The 25,612-nt window shown below is 39.2% G+C and overlaps 1 protein-coding gene and 2 pseudogenes across 14 annotated transcripts in view; all 3 read right to left on the bottom strand.

Annotated features, from left to right (window-relative positions):
• Window positions 1-25,612, bottom strand: part of DLGAP1 (DLG associated protein 1) — an 870,852-nt gene that overhangs the window by 108,619 nt on the left and 736,621 nt on the right. The window lies entirely within an intron of this gene.
• On the bottom strand, window positions 7,715-8,319 carry LOC129078609 (microtubule-associated proteins 1A/1B light chain 3B-like; annotated as a pseudogene).
• LOC129078929 (uncharacterized) lies at window positions 17,032-17,184 on the bottom strand (annotated as a pseudogene).

Genomic DNA, 25,612 nt, shown 5'->3' with positions numbered 1-25,612 from the left:
ACACCTGGCGCTCTGAGCTGGGGAAACAAAACACAGTCCGGACTGGAATTACCTTAAAAGGAACCACAACTCCAGCCAAAGGTGCAGCTGGATTGGCTGAATGGGCACAGAAGGAGGAGAGCCTACAGCTGGGCAAAGACCACAGCAGAGAGTCCCAATAATATGGTTCAGGCTATCTGAGAGTTGGTTAGAAACTGAAAACATCAGGCAATTGAGCTAAAAAAAAAAAAAAGAAAATTCTTTTGCAAGGAATAGTGCAAAATGTTTAGCCGTGCACAAATGCTAAAAGGCAATTTGATGGCAATTCAGGAAGCTTTCAAAGAAAGGATTTACAAACTCGTTTCCCCTTTAGCAGAGCTCTCTTTTTATGAAGGATGTCTTTCACCTTTACAACTAGGATGTTGTAAATGCTTAGTCAAAATGAGACCTGGAGCATTTCCTATGACTTTGGTGAAACTGCATTGCCCCCTCGTGTCTGTGTGCTGTTGTTACACCATCACATAGAAAGTCTAGAGTGCCAATCAGGCTGTGTAAAGATGTAGCTTCTGCCTTATCGGGGGATCAGAGAATATAGTTTGATACCTCAAATCCAGACGTGGTTTGGCAAGAATTGGAATGAAATTTTGAGATTAAGACTCTTTTTTTCGTCACCCTGAGTGGAATCTCCTGAGATTTTCAAGTAGCTTTTAAAAGGAATGGATCAGATTCCAATGGGCCAATTTTAAATTTTCAAATGGTCATGTGAGAGGCTGCCACACACCTTCCCGCTTTCCAAGAACCAACTCAAACATCTCCTGTGCTGTAAAGCCTTTCCTGACTGCTTGGCATTTGATACACACCGGAACTGTCATGCTTTTCTTTGCCTTCATGCTTCCACCTCTGATGGAAACTTGAAAGTGGGGATTGCATCTGATTTCTCTTTGTATCCAATGTGACTAACATAGTGCCTGGCAGATGTCCAACAAAAATGTGTTCCTTGTTGGTTGCATATAACAGTGCTGTTCACAAAATGATCAAATACATTTCTTGATCAACAGCTGCTAAAAGTCAATATAGTAATCAAACTGGAGACAGGAGGATATGATGTCCCATAGGGGGTCCTTAAGCCCACTGAAACTATCAGGCATCATGTCCAATTATGGTGGAGAATGGTTAGAATAACCTAAACCTAGAATGTATCTAGCTGTAACAATTTAGGGATCTAGAAAACTATTCAAACTTTAACTTCCATTTATTCCCCAAGTTAACATCTACTCTAGAGAGATCATGAGTATATTCACTATCAGCAATTCAATTATAAATTTCTTTTGAGCATATATTTCTAGGGGTAAGTAAAGCTTCTGAACATTCTTGTTGAAGATACTATGGCATGTTGATTGAGGCCATCAACCTTGAGCTGAGTGACAGTAAGCATGAGACACTGGTGTCTGGGGCAGGTTATGTGTATTGAGGGGCAGGCTATAAAGAAACTGAAACTATGAATCAAGGGTCAGACTTACCTATATATAATGGAGACAATGTTTTTCTGCTTTGGATATCATTTTAGGGCAGAAAAAAATTACCAGAGCTGAAGAATTGATTAAATTAAGATGAGTCAAGCAGTTAATATTATTAGCAAGACTGCCTTTTTGTGACAATATTGTCACATTAATACTATCAATAAAAGCTTCTTGAAGCTGTTTGCTATGCTTTAAATAAAAAAATTTTCAAGGAAGAAGGCTAGCATAGTAAAGGCACACTTCATGGTGGTTAAGAGTTTGAACTTTGGAGTCAAGCTAAATAGGTACAAATATTGACCATGCTACTGACCAGCCATTTGATCTTGAAAAATCTACTAAACTTTTCTGTGTCTTAGTTTCCTCAATGATCAACATGAGGATGCCACCAATAGCATATACTGTCTAAAACCTAGTAAATGCTTTATAAGTGTTTGTTGATGAGGTGAACCATGTGCATTTCCCACTCTGGTAGACTAATGGAGAGAAAGAAAAAAATTCTGTACTGTAGAAAGAGACAGTCTCCTGGCCAAGTTTGCTCTATGAGACATTGTTAAAACCCCCAAATAAAAGGAATATTCTCAGGAGTGGGGCTTCTCCAGCGTCACTATATGTGCATTATAGTGACAGTAAATTGTCACTATAATGCACATATAGTGTTTCCCCTGAGGTTGGCCCCAGTGCAAACCTGGAAATAAGCACATCTCTGATGCTTCCAGGCCAGCACGGTTGGGCCTCTGGGAGAATGCCGGGGTCTGAGAATGTCCATTCTTGTCCCATTCCAGTGCAGAGCGCCACTCTCAGAGATAGCCCAGAGCCTGAACGGCCACTAGGAATGGAAGCAAAGTCTTCTTTATCCTGGGTTCCTTTTGAAGGGGTCCAGAATATGCCACCATGGCATACAATTATTTTGAGCTGGTGGCATTTGAGAATAGGCCTTTTTCCTGAACTGCCTTATCTGCCTAAAGGCAGAACATCAGAAACAACTCAATTGTCATGAATCCACTCCCCAGGAGTTTCTGCAAGCAGAGAAGATTGACTCATTACCAGAGAGATGAAATGTTACCACGTTTAAACAGACATTGTCATAAAACTATTGTATCTCTCATCTATTTTCCTGAGGGCCGATTTCTCTTTCCTAAAAGTCATTTGTAAGTGCTTTTTTCTTCTTTCCCTTCCCCTCTTATGATGGTACATAAGGCTCAAATTCTAACTGGTTCCTTAAGTCATATTTTCCTGTGAACTCTTGTATGTACATAAATAAAAGCCTGTCTTCTCTTTCTAGCCTGTCTTTTGTCATTTTAATTTACAGGATCCTAATGAAAGATCCTAAGATGGTAAAGGAAAAGTTTATCCTCCCTAGCATGTCTCTATAAGGCCAAATGTTGGACTTCACTATGCTACATCTCTTCTCGGTCCTCAGAACTAGCTTGATACCTTGCACCAGAATATCCTCAGTTTAAGAAGTTATGACAAATGTAAGGCCACCATAAATCAGAAATAGAATGTCCTATAATATTTGATGTGTTAATATTTGTAGAGCATCTTTGAATATTTGTAGAACATTTTTGAACAATGGCTGACAAATACAAGTGTTAGATAAATGTTTGTTAAATAAAAGTAAATTGTCACTATAATGCACAATCCCAATATTTAATTAATACTAATTTTAAGGTTCCAAGCCTTCTATATATTTTTCTTAGTTGGCACTGCCTCTTTATAATCTTTCATATATCATGATGTAAAAAGTGAATATTACTAAGAAAGATTAATCCTTTTACTGTTGAGACAAGATAATCAAAGTGAGATCATTTTAACTACTGATTTTTGAAGTGTAAATTGGAATGGCATTTTAGACATGTACAAAGCCATATTCAGACTTATACAAAATGGATGAGTGGATGAATGGAGAGATAATTGATGGAATAACCACTAACAATGGTGCAAAATTATGAATCCTGTGGGAGTTTGGAAATGTATATTCTTTTTCAAGAAGAGATGAGACTTAGAAATAGGCCCTCTAACATGGTTTCAAATGGCATATGGCCATCAATGAGCTACATGGGCTGGAAGAGCACATTCTGGCTTTCTGGGCATTCCAGTGCATTCCAAGCAAACCTGGCAACTGATAACTTCCTGAACAGCTGTTTCTCCCATTTATCCCTCCAATTCTTTTTTGTTAGTTGTCAGCTAAATTTTTATGTGAATGCAATATCCACCGTGCAGAAACAAGTTCTTCTTAGAGGTTTTCATTTTCATTGGCAAATGATTTGCAAAAATGTTGATTGTCATTCTGTATGTCTAAATTGAAAATGCAAGGGTATGTTTTCTACAAGTGCAATCAAGCATAGCAGTGTATTATGTTTTTGAGAAATTTCTAAGTAATTTCCATCTCAATGTCTCTAAATGTAAACAACAATTCTGATTATCCATGCTTGTATTAAGCATTCCCTGAAATTAATATTTTACAACTGTCAGGTGAGTGAAGTGGTCGATAAATCACTTAGCAATTACTTTTCCATAATGAAGCACATTGAGATCAAGGTCAATTAATTTTATTTTAGTTTATTAAGAACATCTATGCATAGTCACAGATGTTAACTACACTTATTTGGTGATCATTTTGCAATATATACAAAGATGAAATCATTACATCAGATATGCCTGAAACTAATATAATATTATATGTCAATTATACCTTTAAAAAAAAACAACAGCATCTGAAAACTTTAAGCTGCTTGACCCTGGTTCAAACCATTTAACAGAACTTTTTGGCATGTGCAATACAAGTCAAGATAGCACAGCAGGAGGTGTTTCTTTTATTTTTTATTTTGTAATGAATTAATTTATTTTTTAGGTCACAGGACAAGAAGAAAGTGAAAAGGATGAAAAACATTCTAGGGGGAGGAAAGCCTAAGTTCAAAGGCCGTGAGGTGGAGTAAGAGTAGTGTGGCTGGGAAACAGAGGAGAAGGGGGTGGGGGATCTGTTTCTACTTTTAGACATGCACTGTAAAAGCCAAAAGGGGGCAGAGTCTAGCCTGGAAAAAACTGGAAAGATAGTTCAATTGGATAGAGAGCACAGAACTCCAGTAGGTCATGAAATGGGAGGGCCCAGCTCAAGCCCAGGAAGGTTCAGGAAGTTGGATTGGATAGTCTGAATGGCTCCTTGATCACCACTGAGAATGAAGGAAAAATTTGGAGGATTAAAAGAAGCTTTGGAGCAGCTGCTGCTAGAGCCTACCCACCCACCCTCTACATCCCTGAGGGTGTATAATTTTCTTTAACTTCAATAAAATCTTGCTACAACACTTCTCAAAAAAAAAAAAAAAAAAAAAAAGTGAAAGAAAGGAAGAAATGAAGGAAGAGGAAAAAACATTTAATAGCCTATAGCCTCCCATTGTAAAACCTACAAAATTGTTCATATAGCATACAACATGGATTACCTGGTTCTTATTAGTCCTTGTCTTAACTTAGACCACTCTTGTACCCTCCTTTCCTCCCTCCTCACCAGCCATCTCTACGTTTTAGCTACTCTAGACTTCTTTTTGTTAGGTAACTTTTCCTTCTCATTCTTGCCTCTGGCCTTTGCCATTTGATGTTCCCTCACTGTAGCTAAAGCAAAGACTTTGAGGAAGGGGCAATTAATTTTCCCTGACGACACACTTCACAGTTGTCCTAAAATTCTAACTCTCATATTTCTCATTTTATAAGCACTTGTAACCATGGTAAACAATTATATGCATAAGTGTTAAAAAAAACAAAACAAAACAACACCTCAGATTATTTGCTTTTTGAAATCAAGGCAGAGCCTGGGTCAGTGTTACTGCTGTGTTCTCAGGAGCAGACCAGTGCCTGGCACACAGTAGGTGATCAAAAGTGCTTAATAAATAAGGAAAGGAATTTTTAATTCTGCCTACTCTTAAATTGGCAATTCATGCTTTCCAGTTTCATGGCTGGACTTGAGTAAAAATGATAACCATGTCATGGAAGTTGATTATTTAAGTCTGAGATGGAGGAAGTTATTTTCATAAAAGAGGAAAACAGACTTTGAACTTGAACTCTCCAGGAGCTAACTTTCTAAACTAATCTTTTCTCTCACACATACTTACGCACCACTGATGGAGTGCAATTTGCAAGAGAACCTACGCAAATAGTCTTAAAAATGTAATTCCATTTTCTGCTTTTTTGAATCTATTTTTAAAGAAATAATCATAGAGGCTTTTACTCACTTCCATGCATACTATTCCCAGAAGAACAACAAGAATAATTTTTAAAAAACTGAGATAATGGGGAGCATTTGAGATCTTGCTTCCTGGCATGTCATCAGTTTGGCTCAAATAAACTCATAAAAATTCTCCAAAAAAAAAAAAAAAAAAATCGAGATCATGTAACCCATTTGCTAATACACTGAAATGTCTCTTATTTCACTTAGAGTAGAAGCCAAATCCTTCCAATTGCCAACAAAGTCCTGCATAATTCATGTTATTTATGAATTTAATGTTATTTTTTTCTTCAGAACTTTTTACAATGAAACATTTTTGTTCAGGAAAAACAAAAGCACTATTAAAAAGAGAACATTCAGAAAAAAGCTTTGGAAGTTAATATTCTGTTTTTTTTAACATTAAAAATCAGTTATGAAGATTCCTGAGTTTTTTCTGAAGATTTTCTAAATGGGGAAACATAATCACCATTATTTAGTCCCTCATTTGCTGATTAGAAAGACACATACTAGAAGAAATTTGACTTTTACTTTTCGTCTTTAAAGTTAAGGAGAACTAGATATTACCAGGGGGTGTTTAAGGTGTTTAGAGCCCGCGCGCAGCTAAGTACTAGTTCTTATTCTGTGTTCTTTTTGAAGTTACAGTGTTCTGCATCCTTGGCTCAATTTCAGCTGCTTATCAGTAGTGTGGCAAGTGCATTCCCCACATCAGGGCAGGTTAGATGCAGAGAAGCTGGGAGAACTTACTCCAAACCCACTCCTTTTCCTGTAGTTCATGTTTTCTCACCATCTTCCAGGTGGATTGACACAGCTGTTCTCTGTCCCTACTGCCTGCGTGAGCCCTTCTGTCCGTTTGTCTGGGGTCTTGGCGCTTTCAGTGATACTGCAACTGGTCTTTCCGCCTTCAGCCTTTTTCCTTTTTAATTCATTCTCCTTAAGAGTGACTGCCTTACCTAAAAACTGTTAACTCTCCACTGCCCAAATAAGAAAGTTTGAGGCCCATCTTAGTCTAGATCCAACCTCTTTTTCTATCACTTTCTCTATGGACTCCATTCCTTGGCTTCACTCTTTCCTTCACACACCATGTACTGGGCTGGCCAAAAAGTCCATTTAGTTTTTTTCCATAAAATAAAGGACACGTCTTTCATTTTCACCAATAACTTTATTGATTTAGATATTTTGAGCATGTTGACTATCTCCTGCTATTGGCTTCTAGTGGGTAGAGGGCAGGGGTGTTGCTAAACGTCTTCCAATGCATAAAACAGCCCCACAGCAAAGAATAATTTGGTCAAAATGTGAATAGAACCAAGAAACTTCGCAAACCACTTTTGACACGTTTGATCAGTCACAGCACCTTCTCCATACACTGCACAAACATTTCTTTGTGTTTCAATTGGGTTTCTACCTTTCTTGAAATAATAAAGCATAATATGCAAAAAATGTATATTTTCTTCCATCCTCAATATTCAAATGGCTGAACGAAAATTCACCAATTTTGATGTTTTTTAAAAAATGCATGCTGATATGACAGGTCACAGTACAACCTAACAAAATTGTTTTGAATAAAATTAAAGACAACTAAGCACTATTAGGGCCATTGTATGGAAAAACTAAAATGACTTTTCAGCCAACCAAATACTTGTGTGCCTTTACTCTGCTGCGTGTGCTTCCCTCTCTGCCTGGAAAACCTTCCCCTGGTTTTTTTTTTTTAAATTGGTAACTTAGAATGCAAAGTATTTTATTTCTAAACTTCTAAATTTGAAGACAAGATGACATACATTAAATAATACAGTTTTCCAAAGCTGAATGTGCTCATTTAGAGCTCAGTTTTTTCTGTTTGAATTACGAAAACAACTTTCTAAAATTCCTAGGCAGGATCATTACTGTTTCCATGATCTGTGATTAGATGAATGGATCGATCTCAGGTGATAACGTCTCTTTTTCACCCCACCTTGGTAAGAGTTTAAAAATTTTTAGAACAGATGCATTTTTTCTAGTCTTACACTGACAATTTCATTCTAAATGTTTCTGAGAGACATATACCAAACGCAGCAATCCATCTTCATCCTCTTCAGTTTCATACACTTCTGAAATTGGTGTGGACGTGTTCGCTGTGCTGTGCCCATTTACTAACAGGAAGAAGGCTTGATTAGCGTTGAGCTGTAAGGGCCTTCTAATTAGTGTTATTATTGTTAAAGATTTTATTTAATCACTTTTAGAGAGAGGGAAGGGAAAGGGAAAGAGAGGGACAGAAACATCAATGTGTGGTTGCCTCTCATATGCCCCCTACTGGGGACCTGGCTTGCAACCCCAGGATGTGTCCTGACTGGGAATTGAACCGGTGACCCTTTGGTTTGCAGGCCAGCTCTCAATCCACTGAGGCACACCAGCCAGGGCAGGCCTTCTAATTATCTTGTTGAGTTCACTCACATTGACATGAACAGGTACAAGAAACTTGGTTTTATCCAGGATAGGAAGCTGCTTCTCACCCTTGTATCATTCTATTATCACCAGGGTTCCGGTCGGATGCTGTTTTCGGATAAACTGGATATCTACTCTTTGTTCAAAGATGCAGTGCTACTCGAAGGTCTTCCCCTATGGCATGGTGGCACGGTGGCACGGTGTGGAGGATTTGGGGGGAGGGGCGGTGAGGCCGAGGGTCCTGGCAGCTTTATGGTGGCCACAGATCTGACTGTGGCAACAGCGACTTCCCTTGTCCCTTCCCCTATTTTCCGTGTGAACAATTTCTTTTAACTTTCTGGGCTCATCTTATTGCCTTTTACAGTGAAGTCTTCCCAATTCTTTTTAGATAAAAATCTATCCCTCTATTGCATCCTTTAACACTCTGCATTATCTCTGTATGGGCCTTAGTACACAACATTCTAATTATTTATATTTCCGTTACACTTAGTGACTTGTGCATTCCACTAGAGCACTGCTCCCATTGGTTATCTTTTACTATTGCACTTTAGAAGTATTAATTGATAGAAAATCCCTGTTGATAGGATAATTATAGAGAATAAATTTAGTTCAAAAGCTATTGTATTAACTATTGTTAGTACACAAATTGCTGTTTTGATGAAGAGGAAGATGACTGTTATAATTAGAACCAAGACCGCCTTACTACCTCCGTCATCATCACCTCCACCATCATCACTTCCTCCCTCACCATCTCCGTTACTACCTACCTCTCCTGCCTCCATTGTCAGCACCTCCACCACCTCCACGAACTCCACCTCCACCACCTCCCCCTCAACCCACTATTACCACTCCCGTTATCACTTCCCAGCATCACTTCCACCATAACCACCTCCATCATTATTGTTTCTACCACCATTTCTAACACTATTGCCTCTGTCACCTCTACCACCTCTACCTTTCCCACCTCCACTATTTCTATCACTTTTATCATCTCCACCAAGTCTACCACTCTCATCATTCCCCACTCATTAATATTTATTGAGCACTGTCAAGTTCTAGGCACGGAGGCAACTTTTATATGCATGATTTCATTTCATCTTTACAATCTAGTTAAAGCAGAAGGCTACAGCCTGAACGTTTTTGCCCTCCTAACACATACTGGAATCCTAATGTTAAAGTGATAGTCTTAGGAGGTGGGACCGGTGGGAAGTGATCAGGTTATGAGAGAAGAGCCCTCATGAATGAGATTAGTGCCCTTATAAGAGAGGCTCAAGAAAGCTCCCTTGCTCCTCTGCCATGTGAAGTTACACGTGAGGTTTTTTATAGACCAGGAAGCAGAGCCCTGCCAGACATAGAACCTGAGCCTGTGGGCACTCTGATCTCTGACCTCTGGCTTCCAGAACTGTGAGAAATAAATTTCTGTTGTTTATAGACCAATCAGTCTGTGGTATTTCGTTACAGCAGGCAGGATGGACTGAGACAATGAGAAAACTGAGGCCCAGAGAGATTAACTAACATGGTATGACTACATAATTCCAGGTGGAAGTTCGGACTGTAACTTGGGGCTCTCTGACCTCAGAGTTTGAGTTCTTCATCTCTAGGCAAAATGTCTCCTACATTCCAAATTCCATACATTTTACTTCCTTTCACATCTCTTCTTTTAGTGCTTTTCACATTGTGAGAATACAATAAATGTTGAAATTCAATACTGGATGCAAAAGTCAGTAGCCCAATAAACATCAAGCTTGCTTACTGAGTGTGTGTTTTAATTACAAAAAGGCACATTATACAATGAACAATTGGTTTTAACATTCCACATAAAGTCTCTATCTCAAAAACAGTAACCTGGATGTTAAACTATTTTGCTCCTCATATTAAATCCAAGATACTTTATTTTTGGCTTTAGACAGCAAGGCAAGGGCAAGGGTAATCTCGATTACCATAGAAGATATTATGTCTATGTCTGAAAGTGTGATTACAAAAGAGGACTGTAAGTGGAAGATCAAAAGTAAGGAGGAAAATAATGAGTCCTGTATATGTTATGTAATGCTCAGCAAATTGGACAGATTTATGCAAAAGTTGTCTAATGCACTTTTATTTTCACTAAGAACTCTAGTGAGAAAATATGTTGCAAAGAGCAATTATATCACTTGCCTTTGTTTGACTTTCTAAGCTGCAAGTCACGAACAGACAAAATTTGACATTAGGAGGGCAAATTTGCAGAGGCTTGGTCAGAATACTAGCATTTCAATGGAAACTTGGACTAATAAGTCAGATCTTTTTTTATTATTAATAAGAGGCTACCATTTACTTCACAATTTCTTGTTTCCTTCATTCCTATTATCTTTGTTCACTTTCATGCCATCCAGCTGTTCACTTCTACTTCCAATCTTACGGGAATACTTTCTCTTGTGAGTAACTCCTTCCTTCCATACCTCTGCCTTAAGGAAACTGACTTTTTCCCGTGAATCCCATTGCCTTGAAGCCCTTGCCAATGTGAGGTCACTTCTCCTCACAGGTCAGCATACATAGGAAAATACATTAATTGGTTAATTAGAAAAGGCACTGATACAGAGAGATCTGATCAGACCGCTGGGGAGGAGTAGGATGGGCCGGAGGAGAAGGTTGCCTGAGGCAGTGGTAGACAGTCTACCAGGATTGGCTGAGAAGCTGAATGCCTTCAGAGTGCTTGAATTGTGGGCCAGAAGATTTAAAATAAAGAGAGGGCAGAGCCTGGCTCTTGGACTCTCTTCCTTGAGGAGGCCTGGATGGTTGTGCTGCAGCTGCCTGTGTTTCCCGAAGGACAGGAATTTGGATGAATTTTGGATGGGAGAAGGAACTCTAGGTACAGCCTAGGAATGGGCTGGCCTGGCAGAGGGTAGGAGTCTATTCTTTGGGTGTCCTAGAGGGGACAGGCTCTGAGGCAGGAGCCTGATGTTCTTCCAAAATTGTGTAGCTTTTGTATCTTATGTTGCTTTAGTTTATAAACTAACCCTATAGAAATAAGATAATTAAAAACTAACAGGGGGAATGATAGGAGAATTCTTTCAGGTGTGAGAGTTTAGCCTTAATGGATAGGCTTAAGTGACTAATGCATGTGGAAAGCTGTTATTCCAAAATTGTGTTGTTATTGAATAAAGACTCCTTTCCTTTATCACCAAATCTTCGCCTCCGGGATTTTGCCTAAAGGGTGGTGTTGGGCAGCAGGACCCTACTTGCTGTTTGGTAACAGTACCACATTTTCACAACTTGAACTTCAAAATTCACCAGGGAAGCTAGTGAAAAGTCTCTTTCCTACCCATGTTCCCAATCACTGTCTTTATTTCCCTGAGGCAATCAGTGAATGTTCTCAGTTTTCATGTGTATCACCATAACTTTTTCTTTGCTAATGCCATTTATCAATCATTTTCTATTACCAGCATCCTACATACTCTGTTTTGAGGTTAAGTCCACTTACACCATTTTCTCTGTTGAATCTACTAACTTCCAGGATATTCCTCATCTTCTTTAGTGACTTTAGCCCCTGTTTCATTGACCTTTCCATTCCATCCTCTAAGATTTTAACATTCATGTTTATGACTCCACAAAATATGCCCAACTTTAGTAATCTTTATCTCTAGTCCAAATCCTACTACCAGCCTCATCATACCTCAGACATCAGCATTTCTCAAAACAACTCCACCTCTAAGTGCTCCTTATTTTATTTTATTGAAGAATAAAAGTGCTCCTCTGACCACAAGCCCTTTTTCTTATACCTTAATCAACTCTTCTGTGGACTGACTCTCCCATTGGAGGACTCTAGCATGTCTCTATGTCTCTATTTTACCACCTGAGTAAGCTCTCTATGGGTTGCATGTGTTGTCCTACTTAACCTGGACCCTAATTCAACAGGAAAATTCTCTATCCTTTTGACCCACTAACACTTATATCTATTCTAATATTATTCATTATCTATTTCTGGGGCAGATATAAAGACACTTAAAAACCTCTGGTGGCTTCCCAGGGATTCAATCCAGAATTCTGAGCTAAAAAGCAAGTGATTTCCATAGTCTGAGGAGGTCCATGTTTCCAACATATCTATAAGCATCACTACATGGATCCAATGTTTCAGATAAACTCAAGTATGTTCAAACTAGCTCTTGTTTGGACATACTCTGGGCTTTCCCACCAACAAGCCATTTGATTGATTCTTCCTTCTGCTTAATCTGCTTATTGGTTTATCTCCTATTATGTGTGCCTATCGAGCCTCATTGTTTTAAATTTTTTAAGTTACATTTTATTAATTATGCTATTATAGTTGTCCCAGTTTTACCCCTTTGCCCCCCTCCACCCAGGACCCACCACTCCCTCAGGCAGTCCCCACACCATTGTCCATGTCTGCAGGTCAAGCATATATGTTCTTTGGCTATTCTATGTCCTATGCTGTACTTTATATCCCCATGACTATTCTGTAACTAACAATTTGTACTTCTTAACCCCTTCACCTTTTTTGCCCATTCCCCAAACCCCGCTCCGATCTGGCAACCATTAAAACATTCTCTGTATCTATGGTTAAGTTTCTTTCTCCTTGTTTGTTTATTTTGTTTTTTAGATTCAATTGTTGATAGATAATGTATTTATTGCCATATTAATGTTCATATTTTTGTTCTACTTATAAAGGAAAACTCTTTAACATTTCATATAATAATGGTTTGGTGATGATGAACTCTTAGTTTTTCTTGTCTGGGAAGCTCTTTTATCTGTCCCTGGATTCTAAATGATAGCTTTGCTGGGTAGAGCAGTCTTGGTTGTAGGTCTTTGTTTTTCATCACTTTGAATATTCCTTGCTCATCTCTTCTAGCTTGCCAAGTTACTTTTGAGAAATTGGCTGACAGTCTTACAGGGGCTCCCTTGGAGAAAACTGCTTTTCTCTTGCTGCTTTTAAGATTCACTTTATCTTTAACCTTTGGAATTTTGTCTTTGTCTTTAAATTTGGAATTTTAATTATAATGTGTCATGGAGTGGGCCTTTTTGCACCCATCTTGTTTGGGATTCTCTGTGTTTCCTGGACTTGTATGTCTATTTCCTTTACCAAGTTAGGGAAATTTTTTGTCATTATTTTTTTTCAAATAGGTTTCCGATTTCTTCCTCTCTCACTTCTTTTTCTGGCACACCCATGATGTGAATGTTGGTACAGGTGAAGTCGTCCCAGAGGCTCCTTACACTATCCCCATTTTTTAGATTCTTTTTCCTTCTTGCTGTACTGATTAGTGTTTTTTTTTTTTCCTTTTGTTCCTTATATTCCAAGTTGCTCATGTGACTCTCAACCTCATCCGATGAACTGTTGATCCCTGTAAACTGTTCTTTATTTTAATTAGTGTATTCTTAGTTTCTGACTGGATTTTTTTTGCTGTCCAGTTTCTCACTAAGTTCCTTGGGCATCCTTATAATCAGTGTTTTGAATTCTGCATTTAGTAGCTTGCTTGTCTCCATTTTGTTTAGTTCTTTTTCTGGAGTTTTGGTCTGTTCTTTCATTTGGGACATGCTTTTTTGTCTCCTCATTTGCAACCTCCCTGTGTTTGTCTCTATGTATTAGGTAGACCTATTATGTCTTCGAGGCTTGGTAGAGAGGCTCAATGTTGTAGGTGCCCTGTGGGGTCCAGTAGCAGAGCCTCCCCTATTGCTCAACGTGGGTACTCAAGGTGCATCCCCCACGTGGCCTGTGTATACCCTCCTGTTGTAGCCTTGATTACTGTTGGTATGTCAATAGGAGGGATTACCCCCTGTTTGACTGGCTGCAAGGACTGGCTGTGACTACCATGGAAGATCAGCTGTGCAGGGGCCCACCCCACAGAGCAGGACTTACTTCAGCGGGGCTCTGGTGCCTGCTGAATCTGCTGCTTGAGTGTGCTGCTTGTAAAGGTGGTGGGGTGGTGCTTTGATGTTATCTGAAGCTGTCCACAGGGTGTGCTGACTTCAGGGCCTCCTGGGATGTAGAGGTCAAGGTCAGCTGCTGCCTGTGTTCTGCCTAGTGCTTCCCAGCATAAGCTACAAAGTAATCTGCAGATGGATTTACATGTGCTGGGCTTGGAGGTGCCCAGGAGAGGTCAAGCTGCAAACCAAGGTAGGCTGCTGCTAGTGCTGAGCTGAGGCCACTGAGAGGTATAGAGCTGGCCAAGGTCAGATGTTGCTTGTTTGAGAGATTTTAATAAAGCCTGAAGCATGAGCCAAGACAGGCTATTTGTATGGAAAAGAAACTGGAAACACTTTGGGTGGGCCCAAAAGCTAGGTGTGGTAGGGGTCTCAGGGAATCATCAAGGCAGGGTCAATAGGGATAGCCAGGTTGATGGAGACTCAGATATAATATCTACCTGCCTGCTTTGTCAGAGAAGGGCTCAGAAAAAGAGCAATGGCCTCTGCCAGCACTTCCATCTGGGAGAAAGCTGCCCCTCCAGCTCCCACCCTGATGCCAGAGAATTTAGTTCCTCCTCATTTCAACATGTCCCTTTTACAGCTGCTGTCCTAGTGCTGGAACTCGGAGTGGAGTCTGAGTGAGTCTGAGCAAGTCTGCATGTGGGCCCTTTAAGAGGAACTGCCTAGGACTCCAGGAGCCCTCTGTTTCCCTCAGCCTCAGTCCCCACTGGTTTTCACAGTCAGAAGTTATGGGGACTACTTTTTCTGACACTGGAACCCTGGGCTGGGAGCTTGATGTGGGGCTGGGACCCCTTGCTCCTCAAGGGGGACCTTTGCAGCCAAGATACCGCTTCTGATTTTTATGGCCACACATGGGTGTGGGACCATTCAGCCCCTTCTGCATCTCTGCCCCTCCCTCCAACCTCTATGTGGCTTCTTCTTTATATCTTTAGTTGTAGGACTTCCATTCTTGTAGATTTCAGAAAGTTCTGAATGATGGTTGTTCTGTAGTTTAGCTGTAATTTTGATGTGGGTAGTGGGAGGATACAAGTATAGCATTTACCTATGCCTCCATCTTGTCCATAAGCCCTTATAGAAACTTAAAACTGGAGTTTTTTTTCTTCCTCCGTCTTAGGAACTGCTCTTTTCTACATAAATATAGAACAAAACTCTTGCAAAGGAAAGTGTAAGCATATTTCTTCTATATATTACAATGGGTAGGATATTTGCATGGCAAAGGCATGTGAGGGATGTGTCCTATATTTCTGTATGTTGAAGGTAATCCCCAGCTCACAAAGGAGGTCAATGAACAAGAACAGCTATGACTATCACTGGTGGTCCAGGCTTAAGTTGTGACTGTGGTGTTATTGATCAACAACTCTCCTGTATCTTTGCCACAAAGGTCATTTTTTCATTTCCCCCCCAGAGAATTTTCACATTTTCAGAGAAGCTCTTACTGACCTCTATTCTCTTATAATTATTCTGCAATTCTGTACTAGTTGGACTTCTTAGCATAATAAGGAATGAGGTCTCTGTAATCATCAAAGGGTTTGTGGGACAACATTATCATTCCTTTTTCTGTGAGAATTAATATCAACTTTTACTTCTAGAGAAACACAGCTCTGGACTGAGACACCTGACACCTCGAGTCTCATGGGGAACTAAGCACAAACACAAGGAAAGAGCATGACACTACTGTCCACAGCTTATAATCACTCCCCACGGTTCAGTTACCCCTGTGCTCAATCTCTTATTGATCACTAGGGGACACATGTGCAGCACACTTTAGAGTTTACGGGAGACTATATGTGGCCTGTGAGCTCTCCACTGATTTGGCTTTTTAAGAAGGCCAACAGGGACATGAGGTGTCATTATGTTTTTCTGACTTCTGTTAAGTTGTGGAGCTATTTCCCAAGAGAATAGTATGAAGTGTGAATAATTTCCCAAAAAGAATAGCACAGCAGTTCCTTACAAGAGATCTTGCATCAGCTTTGTGGTTTTTATATCTCTAGTTGACGGGGAATAGTCACGTTCTCTGATAGCATCAGGTCAGCAGCATGACAAGTCAGACTGGCTGGAGATCCCAATTTGTTATCTCTATGTGATTTCTAAAGCAAAGTAGGAGCAAAACCAAACCAAAATCCTCACTCGCAACTGCTTAGTGTTAAAAGAAGAAAATAACAGAATGACCATAGGCGAATGCTGCCTCCAGGCCTGTCCCAGACGTGGAAACGGGCGGGGGCCTAGAGAGAGGGGACGGCAGTGACATCGCGGGCTGGAGGGCAGAGGAGAGCACTGCAGGCTGCAGCCGATCGTAGCGCCGAAATTGCCTGAGAAAGTCCTGATTTTAAATATTCCACCCTGTCGTAAGGTGTGTTCTGTTGCTTCGTCCTCAAAGCTTAGCCATCAAAACTTTAGGGGAAAAATACATTATTTTTACCCATGGTAGCATTTTCTACATACAAATGCCATCATTCATGTACTTGGAACTAGGACAAATGGAAAAGGTCTCTGTTGAACCTATGCTACCTGTTCTGGTTTCCATAATCGCGCCGAAAGGTGAGCAGAGTGACCTAAGAAGCCGAGTCCCAAAGGGATGAGACCAAGTCGGGAATCGCAACGGACGTGGTGAGAAGTGAATACATGTGGGTTTGGCTGCCTTGGTGAAAGCAGAGAGGTTGATTTCAACTCAGTTTACAAGCACAAACATGGAGGCTGACCAGGTTTCAATTCAGTCACTGTTTCTAGCACCAGAGTAGGGAAAAGTGAATTGGCATCATTCTAGAGAAATTGCAAGAGGTTTACGTGGACTGGAAAACAACATTATTTTCTCATTTTCAGGTAGTTTTTATAGGGTCAGAAATGATGTCTTGGAGGAATTAACAAAGGGCATTTAACAATGATTTCTTCCTCCCTTCCTCCACCCCTTCCTTCCTTCCTTCCTTCCTTCCTTCCTTCCTTCCTTCCTTCCTTCCTTCCTTCCTTCCTGCCCCCCTTCCCCCACAAATGCAGTCCTCTACTACCACCAATAATGCAGTTGCGTTTTTCACACTTGGGAGAATCACGGGGGTCCGCACACCCGCAGTGCAAGGGGTGATCCTTGCTCTGGGAAAACCACCTTCAGGATCATGGTTATCTGCCCTTCCAGGTAGGTTTTCACATTAATTTGTGACCAGGAGTATCTATAAAAAAGAATGTCTCTTGCAAGGATTTTCAGGGAGAAAGCTATGCTTCCAGTTCCACAGACTAACAAATATTCACTCTGTGATGCTAATATAAAAGTGAGGCATTTAAACACTCAGGAGTATTTTTTTAATAACCGTCTTCTTCAAAGAATTCTGATTTCTAGTTACCTTATATGGTAGATGATAATGACTAAATAAAATGCTTATTTGTCTTCACCAAATGGCATGTAAAATATTTATACAAATTGGCACTGCTGGATATATTGCAGATTCCCTATGCTTGGGTTTATGTTTATTTCCTTTCCTCCTCGAAAAGCCAGTATGTTATTACTAGGAGACTACAATATTTTGGAAAAAGCTCTAGATAAAGTCCAAGGCTACATAATGAATTTTTAGATATGTAGTAAGGAACATAAATGAGAAAAAGAGTTAGGCCTAATCTTCTCTAAGTTTCTAAGTTTTCTAAAGGTATTATTAATACATGAGTCAGAAGGCCTGGATTTGAGTCCTGATACTTCTCTAACGAGATGTTTGATTACTTGTTTTTTGTTATTGACTACTTGTCATTTGTTATTTTGATCTTTGTTGCCTAGTCTGTAATGAGATAACTACTCTAGATGAAGTAAGCCTCTTCCAGCTGTAGAATTGTGATTCTAACTCTGGGGACTGGTGTGATGTGTAGGCACAGGACTTCTTACTGGGTTCTAGGAAAAGCTCTATAATATGGAACTCCTAGGTGCTTTCTCCATCACTCACGAGTATTGTTTGATTGATGATAGTGTCCGAAGCTTTAAAAAAAAATACACTGACTGCATACTTTTTATTGAGTATTCTAACTGATAAAATACAGAGAAGATGCTGAAATTAGGAGTAGAGGCCAAATATATAAAAACATCAAGAGATCAATTTAGTTTCTCTTTATAATGAACAACCCAAACTAAAAATATCAACAACATGCAAGGAAGAACAATTCTGATAGAACCCTATAAAAAGAAATAGCTTTGTTGAAACTCAGCCTGAGGTTTTATGGAGAAAAGATTAGACTTGGAAAGCCTCCAAATCTGTTAAAAGAGAAACATTTTTTTCATCTCTGTTTGGGATGATAAATGATACATTTCAGTTCTAGAGGCCCAACTAAAAACCTAAGATGAAATAATAAGTGCATAAGTGGCTAGAAATAAACATAGCAGCAGCTTTATCCATATGAGGAATTTCTCTAATAATGAAGATCAGACAAAGGATTATCATCACAGAGAGGAAATGAAGCTTTAAGCAAATAATTAAGGAATATTAAATCATCTCAGAGAATACTCATGTGACTGTAAAAGATAAACTCTGTTTGCCATATTGTTGAGAAATTATGGTAAGAAAAAGTGAATGAAATAAAATTAGTATCTGGGAGGGAGTGTGGTATTGTGGCCTCTTAGTAGGTGCAAGGTTTTTGGCAAATTATTTATTCTTTACCTTTACAAGATCCTTTACATTTTTCCTTTGTAAAATGGGACAACTAATATTTCCCTTACTGGTGTGACGGGATTAAGTGAGGTCACAAATGTAAGGCACGTAGAAATGTTCCTGAAACACAAAAGTGGTCAAATACTTGGTGCCTATTATTATTTAAGAATAGAAACAGCAGTGCTTGATCCCGCTAGTCAAATGACCGTATTCTATTATTGATCTAAAAGATGTTCCCCAAGAGAGGTGAAAGCTTGTTAAAATAGCGTATGTAAACAATACAATCAAATAAGTTATTTTAATAATTTTCTTGAAAGTTAGAACTCCTCCACTTCTATTGCATGAATCAGTTTCTCTGTCTCAATCATACCAGGAAAATTAATTCACTCAAGATTCTATGATATGCTAGAGTAATTAATCATCTATGAAAATTGAAGTAGGAAAGATATTAGGGGCCTGGGACACCCCCTTCCAGGCAGCTGGAGGCCTTGTCTGAGAGATACTAAGCAGAGCCTGGGGAAAGAGTCTTTAACTTGCCAAGAAAAATTGCTGAGATTCTGATGAAACGGAAATAAATCAGAGGTAATTGTTCTAGATAATCACAATTTCTTTTTTTTCTTAAGATTTTATTTCTTTATTTTTAGATAGAGGGGAAGGGAGGGAAAAAGAGGGAGAGAAACATCCATGTGTGGTTGCCTCTCGTGCACCCACTACTGGGGACCTGGCCCACAACCTAGGCATGTAACCTGACTGGGAATCAAACTGGTGACCCTTTGGATTGCAGGCTGGCACTCAACCCACTGAGCCACACCAGCCAGGGCAAAAATCATGATTTCTGATACAACCAATCACTTAAACTACACCAATATGTACAAGATCATCATTAGCTGGCAACATTGCACCCAATATTATAAGAGAATGCAGAATAGTTTGCCAAGTTATCTGATAAAGTCAAGCAAGGATTTGCAGATAGCGAGAAATGTCTAAGGATTATTTAAATGAGAAAGCTGTAAACACAGCGTATTCCTCGGTTTTCCTTTTTGGTTCCAATATTTTAACAATTGTTATTACTTAAAAAGCACTATTTTTTCTCTAAATATTGGAAATAAAAATCCTGAGCATTTTTAAGAAGCCAGCATAACCTGGCAAATAATAGCTGCCTCCTTCTTACTCCTTGATGTAGTTATAAGTTGACCAAAATGTTCTTCTGTACAGAAGTGGATTTAAACATGATGCATTATTAGGAACCAAAAGGGAGAAATATGAAAAAGAATAGAGTGTATTTTTCTAGCACTCAGTGTCTCCTAGTGCAAATCTGAAAGTACTACGCTTTAGATCCTCATTATAAGAAAACTATAAACCTAGAAACCAATGGGGTGCTTTTTTTTTCTTTTGTCTTTTAGTGTGTTTTTACTTTCTTTTTTAATTAAAGATTTTTTTATTGTTCACATACATTTGCCTCCATTTTCCCACCACCACTTTCCTGTGTCCCACCCACCCCCACCTCCCACCCTTAATCCGACAGGGTCTTTATGGCATACAAAGTAATTGGTTCTCAAGGCCCCTGCCAATATGGAATGGTGTAGCAGCAAGGCTTACCAAGGCAATGCTGTGTGAGGACGTTCTTGCAACCCTGACCGTTGGGGTCAAGTGTGACCGGAATCCCTGACAGAAGACAGAACAGTAAGGAAGCATGGAGAAAGACTGTTTACACAACTATTGCTTTGAGAACTATAGCACTGGTAGTGACAAATATTGCATATTTGTATTCATTTCCCTTTAATGTTCCCTTATATTAATGCTGTGGAGAGCAATGGAGGCTTTATATAAAGGTATTTCTTTCCTACAATTTTTCATTCGTCCTACAGATCTTCGTCATGGAAAGAGACTTCAGTTGCCTCAGGAAGAGTTCCAGCCTAAACCCAAAAGATCATTGGTCAGGGTCTAAGTAGCCAATTAAAATCTATAAAGTAGGGCGCATACCACTCACCCTTTAAGAGTGAGTGGGAGCATGGGGAGTATGGCTAGAAATAAACATAGCCCTTTGTCTTCCTATGTCCAGAAAAGCCTCCATTTTTCTAGGGACTTTGTTTGTGTGTTTGAGGCTGGGGGAAAGCCGCAGCCCCCGAGATGGGCCAGAGCCACACTCCTCCCTGCCTTGGGAGTCAGCACTGCGCCCTGGCCCTCACAGCTCTCCTACGTGTGTCTGTGTGTCCCCCTTTCTTGTTCCCTCTTTCCTGTCCCTCCTTACGTACATCTGCAGCACAAACATAAGCTCTTACTCTTTTTGTTTCAGTGTTACCTGCATGCTTGATTTGTCTTTTTTTTTTGCCCATCTCAGGACATTCACAGGCGGTCAGGCAGTCACCCTAAGAGAAATAGGGAGGGCTGCCCCAACCTGAAGTTACCCATTAGGCTCCCGTTGTCCAGTTGGGGTTGGAAACGCAAACAGTTTAATTACCCACTTGTGGGTAATTACAGGTTGTGGGCCAGGTCCCCAGTAGTGGGTGCACGAGAGGCAACCACACATGGATGTTTCTCTCCCTCTTTCTCCCTCCCTTCCCCTCTATCTAAAAATAAAGAAATAAAATCTTAAGAAAAAAAAGAAATTGTGATTATCTAGAACAATTACCTCTGATTTATTTCCCTGTTTCATCAGAATCTCATGGAACAGATGGTGGAAGCATTGTAACAGGCAGAATAATGGCCCCAGAAAGATGTTCAACTCCTTACCCCTGGGACCTGTAACTATTATCTTATCTGGCAAAAGGGACTTTGAAGATGTGATTAAGCATCTTGAGATGGGGAGATAATGCTGGGTTACCTGGGTGGGCCCAATATAATCCCAAGGGTCCTTATAGGGTGCAGGGATGGGGGGACAGGAGAGTAAGAGTCGGAGTGATGCAGAGTGAGGAAGACTTGACCAACCACCGCTGGCTTTGAAGATGGAGGAAGCAGCTACAAGCCAAGGAATGTGTGCAGCCTCTAGGAGCCAGAAAAGGCAATGAAATTGATTCTACCCTAGAGCCTCTTGAAGAAATGTAGTAGCCCTGTGAACATGATATTAGCCCAGTGAAACCCATGCCATAATCCTAACCGACTAGAACTCTAAGATAATAAATTTGTGTTGTTTTGAATCACCAAGTTTGTGATGATTTATTATAGTATCAATAAGAAACTGACACAGGGACCCTCTCTCAAATCTTTGTTTTCAGTGCACTTTCATATACTTCAGCTGATAGGTACCCATTTAGAAGGATATTCTGATTACATATCTGGTTTTCACTGAATTAGCCTTCATAAAATAGAAAGATAGTTTTAAAAATTAAGGATAATACCAATGTGAGCATATGTAAACAACATAATAGCAAAATTGACCTGTTTTGCTATATAGCTCTTCATTAGTCATTTTATAGGTTAAACATGATGGTGATCTTATCAAATCTGACAAGAAACTGGCCCCTAAATTTAAAAGTATCAAAATTATGAATAACATTTACTCTTGAATATGAGGAACCAAGCTCTAAATAGATCAAGCTATGAGAATATTAACTAATGATATAAAGTTACCACAATGGAAAAGTGCTTTTAGAAATACTGAAAGTATTGAAGGTGTTGCTAGCAATAAAAAAATGACTTGTAGAAAATATTTTCAAAGAAAAAACTGGAAGTGAAGTACATATGATGATTATAAAAATGACCAAAGAAGCCCTGGCTGGTGTAGCTCTGTGCATTGAGTGTCGGCCTGAGAACCAAAGGGTTACTGGTTTGATCGCTGGTAAGGGCACGTGCTTGTGTTTTAGGTCAGGGTCCCCAGTTGGGCGTGCAGGAAGGCAACTGGTTGATGCTTCTCTCACACATCGATGTTTCTTTCCCTCTCCTTCTCTCTTCCTCCCCTCTTGCTAAAAATAAATAAAATCTTCAAAACAATTTTTTAAAATGACCAAAAAACTCCCCACCCCAAATTGACCAACCTGCAATATTAAAGAGCAATCTGAATAGCAGCTCTCTAATAATGAGGATAATTATCCCAAACTTCAAAGACTGATTTAAAATGTAGTCGCAATGTAAGACAGAATTATTTTTCCATCTAAAATGTATGTGGTTGATGGTTATCAACTCTAGATTTCTTGATTCACATGACAGAATTGGTGTGACTTAAAATCAGACACAGGAATAAGAGTCAAGGGAGAAATCCAACCCTGTGAGGGGGAGCAGAGAGAAGCTGCCCTCGGAAATGGAATGGGATATCCTGGTGGCTCGAGGGAAAGATCAACATAATTCTGAAAAGTCCTAAACAAAAGAAAAATGTGAAATACCTGTTTATGTAAGGCTACCACAATATCTTAAAATAAACTATAGAATGTTACTGTTCATAATATTTACTTTATTCCCTTTAAGGTATTGTATTCTAGGTATGTTAAAAAAAAAGACAAAACAAAACTAAAATAAGGAATAAAAGTTTGTACTTAAAGATGACAAAGGCTAAGAAGCCGAGGAATGGGTTAAGGGGTAATCTGGGATGGCTGGGGAACATCTGGCAGTGTCTGCCCTCCCATCTCCTCCCCCCGTGGATTCTTCACATGTTTGCACGAACCTCATGTATACAGGAGACTGTGGCTTCTTTCATCTGGCCTCTTTTATGGTCTCCAGAACCCTCAAAGGAAGTATTTATGAGAAACAGATTTGATAATGAAAATGGTGCAATTTAGAACCCTGAAATTAGCTCACTCATAACCAGCACACCTTTAGCAGGCCTCCACTTTGCCCCTGGTTTCATGTGTTCCTTAATATATACATAGCAGATACATGCATGTATCTGTCTCTCTAGAAAGATTTTAAGGTCCTATTCCTGTGTTCTGTCTCCCCTTAACCCAATGTTTCTGCAGACCAAAGCTCTGAACAAATGCTTACTAAATTAAAAAAGAATCTTTGAAGAATATTCTTTATATTATGATATGATTTGCAAAGCAGGATCAGTGGTTTCTATCAGAATTTAAGTTCATTTATTTCTCCGTTTATGTTAAATGCTCCAAACTGTTCTTAAACCTTAGACTATAATTCATATCTTCAAATGACAAACACTTTCATCAGCTAGAACAACAAAGTTAGAAGCCTAGCTGTCAAATAAGCTCTATTCTCCATTTGACCTTTAATGGATTTCAGAAATGTAATTTTAGATTTCCCATCAGCCAGGGTCAGGTTGCCCTCATTTTTCTGATGCTCTGAATGTCTGAAAAATAATCTCTGTCCTTGTATATATTAGACAGCATGTATCATTTATCCTTTTTCTAGTGGACCTATCATTTTCTCCCTCTAAACATCGTCATGAGAAAGAGAAAGTAATTAATTATTTCAATGGAAAGCTCATACATGTTTAGAAGTGTTACCCACCTCTGCAAACCAAAATATGGGTGATGGATATGAGTTATGGTTTACTGTGTCTAGGATTTGGACCCATACAAATACACCCATGTCAATAGGGAATAGTTGTTCAATTTTTCTTAAATTGTAAGCCTTGGAAGACCTGTCCTGGGAGAGATAAAAATATGTTTTGAGAGAAAAAAAGATTTTGTGGTTAGAGCAGCAACTTGGAAAATTCTGGAGTAATGAGAATTAAAGAGGTTGTTTTACTGTACATTTCCTTAGATTTTAAAAAAAATTTTTTTATTGTTTTTCAATTACAGTTGTCCCCATTCCCCCCATGCTCCCTGCTTAGATTCTTTAATATGGTAACAAGACTGTGATTTCCTTAGAGGTTTACATGAGAGATATACCCAAATATACAGTGGTACCTCAGTACTCGTTAATTCATTCCAAAACTCATGACGAGTGCTGAAACTGAGGAGTACCCAATGCATTTTTCAAGCAACAACTGATGAAGCATTTTCTCTTGTGGGGTGATGTGGTGACTCATACAAATTCTAGAAAGTGCAACAAGTCTCAAGCAAGTTCTGAGTGTTGAAACATTTTTTTTCTTGTCAAAATGCAACGAGTACAGGGAATGATGAATCTGAAGTGGACAACTACCGAGGTATGATTATTTCAATAGGTGAGATACATATTTTTTGTTTTTAACTTTTTTCTAGAGTACCTCATGAAATCCTGGACTATAGTTTGAGAAATGCTGACAAGACTCTCCGCTTCCCTTGTTTTTGTGGAATTCCTAAGCATTGTTTAATAATTCTAAACTCTAAGATTGTTTGTGGTATCCTGAGGGATGAGTCAGGATTTGAGTGGGTAATACCAAGGAAGAAAATATTGACTTGGCCATGGTTTAACTCTTGGAAAAACCTTTGGGGATTCCAAGATGACTTGGGGACATTTTTTAATTTTAATTTTTATTGAATTTATTGGGGTGACATTGGTTAATAAAATTATATAGGTTTCAAGTGTGTAGTTCTAAATTACATCACCTGTCTATTGTATTGTGTGTTCACCTTCAAAGGTCAAGTCTCTTTCTGTCACCATTTATTTCCCCTGACTTGGGGACTTTGATTCTGAAGCACCATGGTCTTTGAATGGCCTGCTAGTCCCAGGATCTTTGATGGCGTGTTATTGGATGAAGTGACTGAAGTACCCAGATAAAGTGCAGGCTGATAGAAGCACATTAGAGAAGGACATTTTAAGAAGAAATGAAGTAAAGAAGTGATTGATTTTTTAGTTTCCTCATTTTTTTTCAACTGTTTATTTCCATGGGAAGTTCCTTATAATGTCCATTCTTTTTCAGTTTTCATATAATTTTTTCCCTTCAAGCTTCCTAATTTATTAGGTTTTTGATCACCAACAACAGAATTAGGCTCTACATCTCATGCTGCTATTCACTGAGACCGCGACTTATGGTTCAGATTACTCAGGGTAGCTGGCTTCTAATAATGTGAGGAAGAAGCAAACATAACTTAGGAAATAAGACAATATCTGCATGCTACACAAAACAGGATTTG

The sequence above is a fragment of the Pteronotus mesoamericanus genome, unplaced genomic scaffold (genome assembly GCF_021234165.1).
Source record: "Pteronotus mesoamericanus isolate MK-2021 breed Mesoamerican mustached bat unplaced genomic scaffold, CSHL_Meso_final contig_74, whole genome shotgun sequence".
Taxonomy (NCBI): Eukaryota; Metazoa; Chordata; class Mammalia; order Chiroptera; family Mormoopidae; genus Pteronotus; species Pteronotus mesoamericanus.
The sequence above is the reverse complement of the archived record's forward strand: the minus strand, read 5'-3'. Positions and strand labels throughout refer to the sequence as shown.